Genomic DNA, 16,568 nt, shown 5'->3' with positions numbered 1-16,568 from the left:
GTGCGTTGGGGCGAGAGGCTGTAAATTCTCTGACTATGGAGAAAATCTCCTTACAAGAGTTGGAGGCGGCTTCTATTCTCCCAGCAAGATAGGCTTTTTTCCCCAGGCGAATGTCCCGCTGATAGGCCTTAACCGCTGTCTTATAGGTCAGTCTTGCCTCAGGATCATATTGAGAGCGCCAAGCTCTTTCCGCCGCCTTACAAGACTGCCGAGCGGTCGACAATGCCGCAGTGAACCAAGGGGCCGAAACCCGTTTCGGTGTCAAGCGGGGGGCCATCACTGGAGCAAGATCATTTAGCCTGTCCAAAAGCCAAGCCTGCAGAGACTCAAGGTCCTTCTCCAGATCTCCTGAGAGGGGGCACGGGTGATCCAAAGCGGCCTGAGCCAGCATAGCTGGAGTCACACAATGGTAAGCCCTGAGGGCCCGGCCCTGTTGCTGGGATGCGGCATTAGCTAGTCTCACTGTGCCTTTAACCAAAAATTTGGCTAACCTGTGGTCTGACTAGAGCACCGGAATAATCTCCTTCACCTCCAGAGGAGATGTCGAAAAGACCTGATCAAGGGTATGTCCCTTGTCGTGTGTTGGTCCCCGAAGATACGGGATCAGGCCCAAGGGGGCAGTAGCCTCCAGAAATTTAATAGTGTCCGGGTCTGATGGCTCATCCATGCGGAAGTTAAAATCTCCAGCAACAATACAATGTTCTGTTTTCAGGACCAATCCTGATAGGACAGACTCGAAATCTTCGAAGAAGGTTCCAGATGGACCGGGTGGTCTATAAACTAATAGACCTTTAAAGGATTGGTGAGGTGCCAAGGTGATGGAAAAGGCAAGGGACTCAGAGCCGCGGATGTCATCTACAGGCAGAATGGAACAAGCCACGCATTTCTTCACCACCAATGCCACTCCCCCACCCCTACCCTTGAGTCTGTCCTTCCTAAAAACATTATAATCAGATGGAATAGCAAAAGCCACATCGGGATTTGAAAATTCCCCAAGCCACGTCTCAGTTAACATGAGACAAAGAGGCTTTTCCATATCTAGGAGATCGTAAATGTCCTGCGCATGTCTGCCCACAGATCTAGTGTTGAGCAGCATGCAAGGATACCCAGCATGGTCGATCTTTTTGTTGGGAAGCAAAGACATAGCACAGCTAGGGCGCCATCCACATCCAGGACAGCGAGACTTACCCCTATAGCGACCGGGGAAGACAGTACAGCAGTCGCCCAGAGAAGATTGTAAGGGACGTAGTGAGCGTAGCTCACACGATGTATATCGGAGCAAGGGGGGCCCAGAAGCACGAGCGCCCCGTGGCAGAGCCCAACCCGCCGCCCCGTTCGCCTCCGGGACGCTGACGGGCGCAGACGGGCTGGACTCTGGCGTGACTCCGGCGGTGATCCAGCGTATCCGCTGCGCGTGACCGCTGCGCGTAAGCATGACTCCCTTAAGAGGAGGTCGTCGCCTGAGCCACTAGAACGTGCAGCCCGCACCCCTCACCCAATATGGCCGCCACTGAAGCACTGTTGCTCCCACAACCAGCCCACAGGAACCGGGACCCGCAAAACGCGGTGACAACCACAATTATGGTGCGAGTAAGTGGCGTTGCAATTTAAGAACAGGGGATAAGTAAAGAAAAATGTAAAAAAAATATCAAAGAGGATTTTTAAAAGGACGCCGCTAAATTGTTATTAAAGCGCGTGGCAGTCTATATTACCTTCATCCATAGCCATACCAGAGACCAGGGTACATCTCTATCTATTCCACTGCAAAGGTTGGATGATGTTGAGGAACTATATTTAAAGTACGATTATGTTTGTTAGAATTGAATCTGGAACTGGAGGTGAACAGTTTAATGATATATCTTAATTTGCAGTAATATATAGCTCAAGAGGGAACATTTGTGAAATGGGGGTTATTGCCTTTGGGGTACTTCGCACTTGCTCCATCATAATTTTTTTCAACATAAGGTATCAACATCACATTTGCGTCCTTTTTTACCAGCATCCTTGGGAGTTTAAAATTACCCAGCGTTTGTAGATTCCCGTGGCGGGAACCGAGAAAATAGCCAATATAAAGCTACATTTTATGTTTTGTGTGAAAATGGGGAAAATTGCTGTGCAGGAAAGCATGCATCTTTTTCTTTAAAAAAGGCTTGTTGTGCTACGACCACCATTTTTCCTGCTTTCAGGAGCAAGCCTAGTTATATTAAAAAATTATTACTTTTTTACCACCATTTTTGCATTTTCATAAGGGGTAGTCCATTTTTCATAATTTTTGTGGTTTCAACATACTCGCAGTTTGTGGTACAAACAAGTGTGAAACCCATGGGTGATCCTCAAAAGCTATACATTTCAAGTAGAAAACATTCTGAATTCAGCAACGGGCCATTTGCATTGACCTCTAAAGGTATTTGCAAAGAAAATAACAGATGAAAATAAAAAATAAAGAACATGAGAAGGAAAAATCAGACATTTGTGACAACATTTTCTTCTGTTTGCATTAAACTCCAAGCACTCCAAAATCAAATCCAAGTTTGTGCGGTGTGTAGATTGCCAATGTCTTTTATTCAGACATTATATTCCATATGACAGTTCCTTTGTGCAAAGTTCATAACCAAACATAACAGCTTCATGCAACAGCTTCATACCTACATGTGTGTTGTCTGTTTTGTAAAGCAGGACTTCATCAGGGCTGAAACAAATGTAATAATGGCGTCATGAATGAGAGGAGTTGGGGTAAGCCCATACACCCTCCTAGTGCTCTGCAGTTCAAAGGATAGGAAGGTGCAAACATCTGATGTGTTAATCATCGTATAGAAACGAGACAGATCCATGTGTAGGATAGCTTCAACCAAATAAAATGTATGGAGAGTATAACAAAAGAGCCCAAATCAATATTAACACCACGTATGTATCTAAAAACATAGTTAATGAATTGTTAAAGAGAAGGAGAGCAGGTCACCACAAACGTGTTCTAAATCAACCCGAAATATGTGCTAAGCTTCTCTATACGAGGAGTAATGGCCAAGCGTAAAACGCGGCTCACCTTTATCATTACTATTCTTACACAATTTGACTGGAAATAATAATCCAGGGGCAAGATGGCCGCTAGTGCATTGTAGGGAGTAGTCACACTATACTCCCTCTCCTGTACCGGGTGTTGAGCAGGACCCAATGACAGGAATGATGCGGTGAAATAACGCGATTATGTGGGTTATGTACTGGACAGTACTGAGACTCTGGAGTGAGGCGCAGAAGAAATACTGGACAGGAGTCCTCAACTGGGAGAAGACAAGAATGTCGTCACGCTCCAAGGAAGGCACCGGACCGGGGGCCATCCCGAAAGTCCTGCTACCAGGCAGGAAAACCACCCCTGCATTAAGTGCTACGCAGAAAGCACAGCAGCGGAAGATCGAGAGGGAAAAAAAAGCGGAGCTAAAAGCACAGGCTGGTGCTATGGAGCGTATAGAAAATAAACAGAGTATTAAAAATCTCAGCGCTATGAACAAAGACAAGGAAAAAGAGGCAGCATTGAGGCAATCTACCTTGTCAGAGACGTTCGTCAGGAAGCCCATGCCCATGGCGGCTCTACCTAGCGGCCCGGGGGGTGATGCAGGAGCGGGACCCGCATCCATCATGGCAAAACAGACAGCAGAGAGTACGGGCGGCGAGGGCATCGGAGGCGGAGGTGAGAGCCTTGTGAGGATCGGGGAGCAGACGGAGGCACGGGCTGGGGGACAGCCAGAGAGCAATGGCGTTTGTCCAGCCGGCAGTACCGCGAAGCAAGATCTCCTCGCGGAAGGCGGCATTAGGGTTGCCGAGCAACCAGAGGAGTGCACAGGAGAGAGCATGCCCAGAACAGAGGAGAACAGAACGCCGGGGGAGTCAGATCACGCAGCGGAGGCGGCAGCTGCAGCGGCCCCTGGAACAGCGCTCTGCACAGGGGAGAGGAAACGCCGAGATGTAAAAGGTAACGGAGGGCTAACGTTAAAGGAGATTGAAGGATTGAATAATGCCTCAATGATGGACGCGCTGCTGCAAGTAGAGGCTGCACTTTTTAACAACAAGGGACCCCAATTCAGTCAGGCAGGGACCTCGGGGAACAATTTTATGGAAACAACAGTGGTCCCATGCATATGTGATAAAACACAACCAATAAATATAGACGAAATCGCTTCTATATTTTCAGAAGGACATGTCCAGCCGGACAGAGGTCTTTCAGGTTTACTTAATAAACAAGATTCGTCAGAAAATAGAAGTTAGGAGTACCTTCCACAGTGCCCCTATGTGGTACACAAGCCTGTGCCCAACACTCACGGGGTGATTACAGTTGGAGAAAACAGGAAAGGTTCAAGGCAAAACAAACGTTTTTCTGTTTACATACAAATTACACAGAAAATATCAAGCTGCACCATTACATAAAATCAATCAATCAGATTTGTATTGGGTGCATGAGCAAGTCAACGGCGTTTCGGTTCCATTAAGGAATCATAGGAACCATCATCAGGACAATTAAATACTTTGCCTTTACACTAAACCTCACTTTTGCCGAGGCAGTGCGCGTTAGGGCACAAATAGATCAATACTTCTTGATGCCCGGACCAGTCGCCCACAGTAAGGCGTCAGGTTAGCCAGTTTACGCGATCGTAACCGGACGACGCCAGGGCAAGCCGATTGCTTCGGTCATGGAGTGTTTCCCTGTAGAGGCTGAGCTTAGTAACAATTTGAGACCAAGAATGGACGCAAATTGGGGAAGCATGATGAGCCTAGACTCACAGAAAGAACGTGAAGGGGACACATTTTTTTCTGTCAACGAGGGCTCAACTTCATCAAGTGAGGGAAAAGAGTCAGGGACCACTGATCTATCATTAGAGGAGGAAGAAAGCACCGAATCAGATATATTAGGCGCACAAAAAAAAAAAAGTCAGCCACAAAACGTAGTTTGAATGCAAAAGCAAATAAAAAACTTATGTGGGATTATTCCGCCACAGCGGGCCTTTTTCAAGAGGGACTGCAAGGGGCACAAGAAAGGGACGGTGCAAGGGAGGAGGATGGGCCGAGAGATCATGCCACCTTGAACTTACTAGTTGATATGCTGTAGCAAATCCAGGGAGAGGCCAGGGCAGAGAGTCGCAGAGCTAGGCATGATACTAAAAAAATACAAGCCTCCATAAGGAAGATGAACAAAAAGTATGAGGAAGTGGAGGAGAGAGTGGAGTTGGTAGAGGAAAGGACGGGAAGATTGGAGGACGAAGCAACTGACTGGCACCAATTTAAGAAGGAACAGACAAAGATAGTGGAAGACCTGCAATGGAAAGTAGAGGACTTTGAAAATCGTCAGAGACGGAACAATGTAAGGCTTTTGGGGACTGGAGGAAGGAGTGGAAGGGCAAGACGCAAGGGGGTACGTGATTAGGTTACTAAAAGGAGCCTTCCCGGAGGCTAGGTGGCGATGGGAAGATGAGGTACAAAGAGCCCACAGGTTCCCACTGACAATTAAAAAAAGGCAAGGAGGGGATCAAGACAATATGCCTAGGGCAATGTTAGTATTTTTTGGTAACTTCTTGGCAAGGCAGGAGGTGATGGAAAAAGCTAGACCAGACTCTAAAAGAACTGTTGAGGGGGCTACTTTTTTCGCAAGGCCTGACTTTTGCTACGTCACTGTCGAGAGACGATGGCGATTAAGACAGTTAATAACCCCTTTTCAGCAACAAGGAGCAGAAGCATATCTGATGTTCCCGGCGAAACTTAAGGTCATCATTGGCGGCCGCACAAGGATGTTTCTTTCTGAGATAAAAGCAGGGGAGTACCTTGAAGAGTTAACGGAGCAACGCAAGGGGAGATGAGGAAGATCAATACGGAAACTGACTATGGCATATGTACTATGATCAACGGACTATGTATCCGGAATAACTGGGAGGGAGAGGGAGGGCGACGCTACAATGCAAGCAGTCAACACATAGGTCAGGATTGATCTATTTGCCTGTATAAGGGGGGGAGGGGTAGTTGTGGGAGGGAAGGGGGGGAGGGAGGGGGGGAAAGTACTTGACAAAGCTGGAAAAACAACACAAAAGAGCAGATTGGAATGAGATAAAACTTGCAACAGAACGGAAAGTCTATAATAAAATATGGCGTTAAGGGTTGCGACAGTGAATATATGTGGCTTAAATGATGGCGGGAAAAGACAGAAGGCGGCATCGATGTTCAGATTGTTAAATCTAGATGTGATCTGCTTACAGGAGACGCATATTTTGGGAAAAGAAAAACACAGACTGGAACAGATGGGATATGAGTTATTGGCTAACACAAATCAGGACACAAGAACAAAGGGGGTAGCTATACTAGCAAGGAAAGGGGTTATTAAACTCAGAAGAAAAAAAGAAGACTCTGAGGGGAGATGGGTCATAGTCGAAGTGGAGACTACAGCTGGTAATCTAACAATTGTATCTGTATACGGCCCTAATGATGATAATCCTGAAATGTTCGAATGGTTAGATCAGGAACTCGCACTTTGGATAGAGCCGGTAATTTTTTGCGGCGATTTTAATATTAATGGCCTGCATAGGCTGGGGAAATTAGGAGGAGGGAGGTATGAAGGCCGGAAAAAGAAAATTTGTTACGCCGTAAACAATTTAATGCAGAACAATGCTTTGTCTGATTTATGGTCTAAACACAACCCACTCGGGTCAGGGGGCACCTTTTATTCAGCTCCTCATAAAATGATTGCAAGGTTGGATTATATCTTAGTGTCTAATGATAAAATAAGTGGGGCCCAGATAGAGCGGATGCCTAGAATGATTTCGGACCATAATATATTGGTAATAACCATGCCAAGGATAGACAGAGAGAACTCCAAACCCTACATTTGGACATTTGAAAGAAGATTGCTGAAAGAAGAAGGTTATATTAATAGGATGAATGAATGGATTAAACAGTACTGGGAAACCAATAGAGGATCGGCTCCAGCTAAGATAGTCTGGGATACATTCAAGGCCGGGATAAGGGGGGAAACCCTGAGTTATACTTTAAAGAGGAGCAAGACGGAGAGAACAAGGATGGACAGGTGGATAAAAGAAATGCATAGATTAGAAGTGCAACTAAATAGAGCAGTGTCGAGACAAAACACAACAGATATAGAGGGCCTTTTACTGGAAATAGAAGTCAAGAAAGCAGAGACGGGAGAAGCACTGATGGAAAAGGCGGCTGGGAACTACCTTGCCAAAAAGGAAAAGTGTTACGAGTATAGCGAGAGGGTAGGACAATTATTGGCTATTAGAATTAGACAAAATCTGGCTGCAGGGGAAATCAAAGAAATTAGAAACAGCACTGGGGAAGTTGTAAACAAACTAGAAGAGGTTCAGGAGGTATTTAGGGAATTTTATGAGAAATTGTATGATCAGAATGCAGAGGATATAGGAGAAGGGTGCAGGGTTTTTCTGATAGGGATACCACATGAGAAACTGGATAGTGAAGAAAGAGATAAACTAGATTTACCGTTAACATTGCAGGAGTTGAAAATGGCAGTGAATAATTTACCAGGGGGCAAGGCTACAGGGCCAGATCAAATACCAGCTGAATTCTATAAAACATTCAGGGATAGGCTTGGGAAAGATATGCTGGAGACTTTTCGACAGGCACAGATGCAAAAATTAGCGCCACAGTCCTGGGATGATGCAAATATAATTGTGATACTGAAAAAGGACAAACCCCCATTAGATCCAGGGTCATACCGACCTATCACTCTCCTGAATGCGGATGCTAAAATGTATGCCAAAGCACTAGCACAAAGACTGAGCAGAGTTATTGAGAAATTAGTAAGCAAGACACAACATGGTTTTATTCCCGGGAAAGGGACCACTCAGCATACCAGACAGTTAATTACAATACTAGATGCCGCTGAGGTAGCAGGAGACCCTGTCGCAGCCATATTCCTTGATGCTGAAAAAGCATTTGACAGGGTCTCATGGCAATTTCTGTGGAAGGTCATGGACTGGTTTGACATAGGCAAAGGATTTATTAGTGCTATACAGGTATTGTATATGCAGCCAAAGTTCAGGGTGAAAATAAACAAGTCTTACACAAAAACTATAAGGATTACACGCGGAACCAGACAGGGCTGCCCGGCATCACCCTTACTGTTTGCCTTATATTTAGATCCGCTACTTAGGAGACTAATAGGTAATATTAACATCCCGCCAGTTGTGATACAGGAGGTAGAGTACAAAGTATTCGCCTTCGCAGACGACGTGGCACTGATAACTACAGAACCAGGAAGGGCCTTAAGGGAAATAGAGCAGGAGGCAGCAGCTTTTGGGGATTTATCAGGATATTCAATCAATAAGGGGAAAACTCAGATCATTACGAATGAATATATACTCTATTCAGATCCCAGAGTGGTAAAGGAGGCGGTGTATCTAGGAGTTAGGGTGTCAGCAGACTTAGCGGAGTTAGTAAAACTAAATATGGAACCGCTATTAGCTAAGGTAAAAAGCAACACAGAAAAAATTCACAACCTACACTTGACGCTAATGGGACGCATAAACGTAATTAAAATGGTTACATTACCGAAATTTCTTTATCTGTTTAGGGCCATACCTCTTTTCTTTGAACAATTTTGGTTTGCTAAGTTAGAAACAATCCTTAATAGGTTAGTGTGGGCACAAGGGAAAACTAGATGGGCTTACAGACATATGACACTTACACGTGAAAAAGGGGGCTGGGGTGCACCGGATTTTAAACTGTATTACTGGGCCGCAGCTTTGCAATACTTCCAAGGATTAATAGGTGGAGAATATGAATTTACAAATGTGTATAGAACTGTACTGGGGGAGGGCGCGGTTGATGGGCTTCTGAATACAATAGATTATGGACTTTTTAAGAACACTAGGTTTAAAACTTTAAAAGCTGTATATATGATTTGGAAAGGGGTGGGAAAAAAATTGGGAATCGTCAGATTTAGCAGATACACTAGATTGATAGCTAATGAAACCCTCCCGGGGGAGATATTCAGGGATGCAACAATGAGGATATGGAATGATAGGGGCATTAGGAAAATAGGAGATCTCCTGGATATAGAAGGGGGGATAATACAATTTGTAGAATTACAAAGAAGATTTGAAATACCCACTAATACCTTTTTTAAGTACCTACAGGTGAGGAGCTATTTGAGGGACAAAAAGGGTGGACCGCTAGGATTTAAACACTGCAGGTTATTAGACTATTTAGAACAGAGTAAACAGTGTAAGATACGGCAGCTACATGCAGAACTGTATGCATACAAAATAGATGATAGAGAGAAATTTTAAAACAAATGGATAGAAAAAGTGTGGACCTCCCCGAAAGGATTTCAGAAGTCTCTAGATTTAGGAAGATCAGCTCTATGCTCGGCAACGCTGCAGTCACAGCATTACAAAACATTATATTGCCTCTACCACACGCCAGCAAAAATAGCACAGTGGGGTGGGACGGAAGGTATAACCTGCCCTAGATGTAATTCAACGGAAGCCGATATAGTAAATATGTTTGCACAATGTCCACAATTGTATACCCTGAAAAGGGCCATAGAAGATTTTCTGGAGAACTCATTGGACATTAAGATTATATTAAATAATGAACTGTTATTGTTGGGGGTGAAGATCGAGTATGAAAATGGTCCCACAGAGTTTTTGTTTATGGTGGCAGCTGTATTCCGAGTCAGTATAGCACGGGCATGGCTAGACAAGACACCCCCAACATTTCAAACTTGGTTAGCAGGACTGCTAGCCTCATACAATATGGAGAAAGCTATCTATGAGAGGAAGGGCAGAAGGACAAAAAAATTGGGAGAGGAGATATGGCAACCTATCACGAGGTGGAAAATTAAGCAAAACAGAGTCGGGGTTGGGTAAAAGGCTAATCCTTGTATTTGCTTTATGTTTTTTCCTTCCCTTCTCTCTGATTCTTCTTTCTTTTATCTTCTCTTTTATTGGTTTTGTTTTCTTTCTACCTTCTTCCCATAAATTGTACTGTTGCAAGTATGTATTTGTATTGTATTTACTTTAGACTATAATGGGATATATAATATAATATATATGCTCTGTGTTGTAAAGCTGATGACTGTAATAATTTGAGGGGGTAAAATTGTTGTGAAAAAATTATAATAAAAATATGTTTAAAAAAAAAAAAAAAAAGGAAATAATAATCCAAAGAAGAGACTGTGTTTTGAAACAGACCTAAAAGAAAAGATCAAATGCACGATACATCTGCGTCTTTGACTAGTACCAAGTGTAATAAGCACTAAATACTGTCCTACTTATCACAGTATTAAGCTTCAATCCACAAGGTATATAGAAGTGAAAAATGGGGAAAACGTCCGTGTTCTGAAATATACATGTAATTACATGTCACCACCACCACTATTTGTGTAGTTGGTTGGTTGTGTAGGTTGGAAGTAAGTATGGGCGAATTTTGCGGATCCGCGAATTCACGCAAAATTGCAAAAAAGTCAGCGAATTTGCAGATTTTTTTACGATTTCCATCTACTCAACTGGAGTACTTTTTACTGGCTAATCAGTAAGTGCTACCTCGTTGGGTAAATGTATAGTGCTTTTCTTACACTGCCGCTGCATAAAGGGCCAGAAGATTTGTCTCCACTGACCATGTGTGCCTGTAACTTTGCCACCGCGCCAAAAGGCGCCAAGGTCCCTTGAGTGAGCTGTCCATCATAGTTGGGAAAGGGCGGGAAGACGTTTGATACCGCTAGTGTGTGGTGCTGGGCTTCTATGCGTGTCAACATGCCTCTTGTGTATAAAGGGTCAGAGAGCGAGCAGGGCAGCAAATGAAGAGATAAAGCAGCCTCCTGGTCACAGGAACTACACAGGGATTGCGCTAGAGAAACTCATGGATTCAAAGACCTCCCTCGAGTATTCCAGCTAATTTTTGACTGCAGATATGGGGTTAAAGCATACTTGCCCAGCCTCGAACGTGCTCACTAATGTTTTGCGCTGATTAAAACGTTACTGAACTTGAGCTTCAACTCGGGCACCTGCTTTATTTATATCTGTAAGTGCTTCCTGTTGAGGTTTAATTTTTGTGACAGGAGCCTCGTGCCAGAATGAATCCTGCACTGCATAGGGATCCACGAAGATGCCACCGTTTTGTGCAATACCTCTACTCAACTGGAGTACTTTCTACTGGCTAATCAGTAAGTGCTACCTCGTTGGGTAAATGATAGTGCTTTTCCTACACTGCAGCTGCGTAAAGGGCCAGAAGATTTGTCTCCACTGACCATGTGTGCCTGTAACTTGCCACCGCACCAAAATGCGCCGAGGTCCCTTGAGTGAGCTGTCCATCATAGTTGGGAAAGAGCGGGAAGACGTTTGATACCGCTAGTGTGTGGTGCGGGGCTTCTATGCGTGTCAACATGCCTCTTGTGTATAAAGGGTCAGAGAGCGAGCAGGGCAGCAGATGAGGAGAAAGCAGCCTCCTGGTCACAGGAACTACACGGGGGTTGCGCTCGAGAAACTCAGGGATGCAAAGACCTCCCTCGGGTATTACAGATAATTTTCGACGGCAGATATGGGGTTAAAGTACACTTGCCCAACATCGACCGTGCTCACTAATGTTTTGGGCTGATTGAAACGTTACTGAATTTGAGCTTCAACTCGGGCACCTACTTTATTTATACCTGTAAGTGCTTCCTGTTGAGGTTTAATTTTTGACCAACAGGAAGCACTTACAGAGTTAAGGCAGGTGCCGAGTTGAAGCTAACTTTGTAACCATTTTAGAATGGCGCCAGCAAGCACTCTGGCAGCTTGCCAGCGCCAGTCTAAAATGGTTACAAAGTTAGCTTCAACTCGAGCACCTGCCTTAACTGTGCTTCCTGTGGGCCCAAAAAAAATCCACCCGCTCGCGAATTCGTGAATTTTTCGGCAATTTCGCGAAATTCGCGAAATTGCCGAAAATTCCCAAAATTTCATGAGCGGAGCGGATTTTGCGCACATCCTTAGTTGGAAGTATCATATTAGTATTCTGAAAATGACCCATGACTCCACTGATTTGCATAATTCCTCAGTTAACCTCATAAAGTATATGCAAATAGACACCTTGTAAACTAAGCAAGGAGAGCACACAACATGGAGCTCGGTCATACTAGCCGACCAGAAAATAAAACCGCAAATGGCCATGAGCGTAGTGCTCCGAGGCTCCTCCATTTCGCAAGGAGCATGGCACTGTGGCAGATGGTACGGAGTGAATTAGTTAAAGTTCTAACTCGCGGAACTGCAATGTGTGAAACGCTCGTGTCCGTTGTAAACAGTGAATGGTACAAAACCAAAGGGGAGATTATTGAGAACCCGAGTCTCGGGACTCATATGCCAGATAAGATGACCCAGTATCCAGCATATAGGACAAACATATATAACAAAGCACGCAACATGGGAGAGTCCCCGAGTCTTACCGGTTGGCAGAGTACTCCAACCACACGTGAGTCTTGGCGTTCAGCGTCGGCGCCATCTTGAATTCTCTTTAAATAATGGGATTCCCGGCAGCACACTCAAGGCGTGTTTAATATTTACCCACCATCTTATAGTGCGTTTAAGACAGAATCAAAAGCAAAATTCAACCAAGCGCCGGCTCTGTAACATGACAATTGCATTTCCTGGAAACACACCTGGGATGTATTTACTTTAGGCCGCCATCTTTGAGTGAGTTGAAAGCAAAAATAAAAACGAGAAGCTCTGGCCTAACAAACCTTTCCCTAAAACACACAATTCAATACATGAATCGTCAGACCCAAGTAACGTAATATCCACTTTACACCGTAACAACCAGCAGTCAGCGCGCAACTCGACTCCTGATATTGGCAGCCATATTTAAATATGGTACAAGCAAATGACTGCCTATTGTGGACAGATAAAGTGAGTCCTATAAGCAAATAATAAGGTCGGTGTCTAAATCATCGGGCCTAAGGTCATGCAAGGCTCTTCATGGTATCAAAGTTAGAGGTAAACAGAAAATTACAAAACGAAAGCCACCATCTTGGAAGTGATCAGCTTTGGTTGGTGGTTCCAATAAATATCAAAAGGTAATCCATATCATATAATGGGGTCTAACCAAAATTCAAATGTTGCGTAAATATAAAGTGGCTGTACCGCCAATAACCTTAACTCAAAACCCTCAGGTCTAGGTCAGATACTTTTCTATTTATACCGATATAGTATCATTGTATTTCAAAATATATCAACCCGATTAATCAATCAATCAATCAGCAGAATTTGTATAGCGCGCTACTCACCCGTAAGGGTCGCAAGGCGCTGAGGGGGGGGTTGCTACTGTTCGAACAGCCAGGTCTTGAGTTGTTTCCTGAAGGACTGATGGTCCGGGTTCAGCCGTAGGTGAGTGGGGAGGGAGTTCCATGTCTTGGCTGCCAGGTAGGAGAAGGATCTTCCTCCGACGGTGGATTTGCGGATTTGTGGGATGGAGGCGAGGGCGAGGCTGGCGGATCGGAGCTGGCGGGTGGGTGTGTAGAATGTGAGGCGGCTGTTGAGGTACTACGGGCCCGTGTCGTGGAGAGCCTTGTGTGCGTGGGTGAGGAGTCTGAACGTGATCCTCTTGTTGACGGGGAGCCAGTGCAGGTCTTTCAGGTGGGCAGAGATGTGGCTGTGGCGAGGGATGTCCAGGATGAGTCGTGCTGAGGCGTTCTGGATGCGCTGAAGTCTTTTCTGGAGTTTGGCTGTGGTTCCAGCATTGAGGGTGTTCCCATAGTCCAGACGGCTGGTGACGAGGGCCTGGGTGACCGTCTTCCTGGTTTCGGTGGGGATCCATCGGAAGATCTTTCGGAGCATGAGCAGTGTGTTGAAACAGGATGACGAGACGGCGTTGACTTGCTTGGTCATCGTGAGGGAAAAGTCCAGGATGAAACCCAAGTTGCGTGCGTAGTCCGTTGGCTTGGGTGCGATGCCCAGGGCAGGGGGCCACCAGGAGTCATCCCAGGCAGAGGGAGAAGGTCCGAGGATGAGGACTTCCATCTTGTCTGAGTTCAGTTTCAGTCGGCTGATCTTCATCCATTCCGCGACGTCTTTCGTTCCTTCCTGGATGTTAGCTTTGGCGGTGGCGGGGTCGATGGTGAGGGAGAGGATCAGCTGGGTGTCGTCGGTGTAGGAGATGATGTTGAGATTGTGTTGGCGTGCGATGGTTGCGAGAGGGCTCATGTAGACGTTGAAGAGGGTGGGGCTGAGCGAGGATCCTTGTGGGACGCCGCAGATAATTTCTGTGGCCGTGGATCGGAACGGGGGGAGGCGGACTCTCTGGGTTCTTCCGTCGAGAAACGAGATGATCAACTACAAGGTCGCTCCTTGGATTCCGGTGTTGCTGAGGCGTTGTATCAGGGTGCGGTGGCATACGGTGTCGAAGGCTGCTGAGAGGTCCAGAAGGATGAGGGCAGCAGTTTCCCCGTTGTCGAGCAGGGACCTGATGTCGTCGGTGGCTGCGATGAGGGCGGTCTCGGTGCTGTGGTTTGCTCGGAAACCGGACTGTGAGGGGTCGAGGGATCCGTTGGTCTCGAGGAAGGCGGAGAGTTGTCTGTTGACGGTCTTCTCGATGACTTTGGCTGGAAAGGGGAGGAGCGAGATGGGGCAGAAGTTCTTGAGGTCCGTGGGGTCTGCGGTGGGTTTCTTCAGGAGGGCGCTCAGCTCGGCATGTTTACAACTCTACGGGTAGGTGGTGGATGCGAAGGAGCTGTTGATGATGTTCCGGAGTTGGGGTGCGATGATGGAGTCGGCTTTGTTGAAGATGTGGTGTGGGCAGGGGTCGGTAGGGGAGCCGGAGTGGATGGTGTTCATCAGGCGGGTGGTGTCTTCGGTGCTGACCAGGGTCCAGGTGCAGAGGGTGGTCGTTGGGGGCGCTGGTTCGGTGGTTGGGTGCGTGGTCAGCACGCCGAAGCTGTTGTGTATGTCGGCGATCTTGCGGTGGAAGAATGAGGCGAGTGAGTCGCAGAGGTCTTGTGATGGTGTGATGTCGTTGTTGCAGGCGCTGGGGTTGGAGAGCTATTTAACGATGCTGAAGAGTTCCTTGCTGTTGTGGGTGTTGTTGTCCAGTCGTTCTTTGAATGTTGTCTTCTTGGTGGTGCGGATCAGCTGGTGGTGTTTGCGGGTGGCGTTCTTGAGGGCGGTCATGTTTTCTGCTGTCTGGTCGTGGTGCCAGGCTTTCTCGAGGGTGCGGCAGGTTTTCTTGGACTTTTTGAGGTCGTTGGTAACCCACGAGGCTTTCCTGCTGCCAGGTCTGCTAGGAGGATTCTTCAGTGGTGCGAGTTCGTCGGCGCAGTTGGTGAGCCACTGTGTGAGGTTGCGGGCTGCTTCGTTGGGGTCTGTCGTGTTGGTGGGGGGCTTCTGGCTGAGGGCGGTGGTGAGCTGGTCGGCGGTGATCTTGCTCCAGCTTCTGCGAGGGGCCTGTTGCGGGTGGTGGTGGGTCGTGGTTCTCCTGAAGTTGAAGTGGATGCAGCTGTGATCTGTCCAGTGTAGTCTGGTAGAGTGGCTGAAGGAGATGTGCTTGCTGGAGGAGAAGACGGGGTCAAGCGTGTGGCCGGCGAGGTGGGTGGGGGTGTCCACCAGTTGCTTGAGTCCGAGGTTGGTGAGGTTGTCCAGCAGGGCGGCGGTGTTGCAGTCCTTGTTGTTCTCCAGGTGGAAGTTGAGGTCCCCTAGGAGGATGTAGTCTGTGGAGGTTAAGGCGTGCGGGCTGACGAAGTCTGCGATGGCTTCGCAGAATTGTGTGCGTGGTCCCGGGGGTCTGTAGATGAGGGTGCCTCTGAGGGTGGTCTTGGGGTCGGTGTGTATCTGGAAGTGAAGGTGCTCGGCGGCGGTGAGGGTGTCGTTGGAGTTGGTCGTGATGCGGATGGTGTTCCTGTGGACGATGGCGATGCCTCCTCTGGTTTGGTTGATGCGGTCCCTCCGGGTGATCTTGTAGCCCTCCAGGATGACTATGGCGATGTCGGGGGCTGAGGTGGCGGTGAGGAAGGCGACGTCTGGTGATGTCAAGGAGGTTCCAGAGTTCGATGGCGTGCCTGTGGACGGAGCGGGTGTTGAGCAGGATGCACTTGAGGTGGTTGTTGCTGGTGCTTGGTTTGGCTGTTGCGGTGCAGGTTCGAAGGCAGGTGAATTTGCAGGCTTGGCAGGTGAAGGGTCCGTGGGTGCGTTTCGGGGTGGCTCGGTAGCAGGCGGGGTTCCGGCTGGTGTTGAGTGCGTGGAGGGTGGCGGCGTTGTAAGTCCGTCGGGTGGGCTGGCATCGTTGAGGACCAGGGGTTCTGGCGCTGGGAGCGGTCCAGGCGCGGATGGGCATAGACGGGCTTGCCTTTGGTGCACAATCGGCGCGCCCGTTGCGCGTACGCGTGGGCTCCCCCATAAATGGCGAAGTAGGAGGGAGGAGCAGCTGGGAGGCGGGAGCGGGGCGGCGAATGGGGAGGGTTACAGAAAAACAAAGGGGTAGGGCCACAGGGGAGCAGCGGCGGGGAGCGGGGGGGAGGAGCGGGAAGACGGAGGCGAGGGGGCAATAACAACGCAAAATAACAGTCACGGGCAGCAGAAAAAGTACAACAATAA

The sequence above is a fragment of the Lissotriton helveticus genome, chromosome 6, assembly GCF_964261635.1.
Source record: "Lissotriton helveticus chromosome 6, aLisHel1.1, whole genome shotgun sequence".
Taxonomy (NCBI): domain Eukaryota; kingdom Metazoa; phylum Chordata; class Amphibia; order Caudata; family Salamandridae; genus Lissotriton; species Lissotriton helveticus.
Note: the sequence above shows the minus strand (reverse complement) of the source record.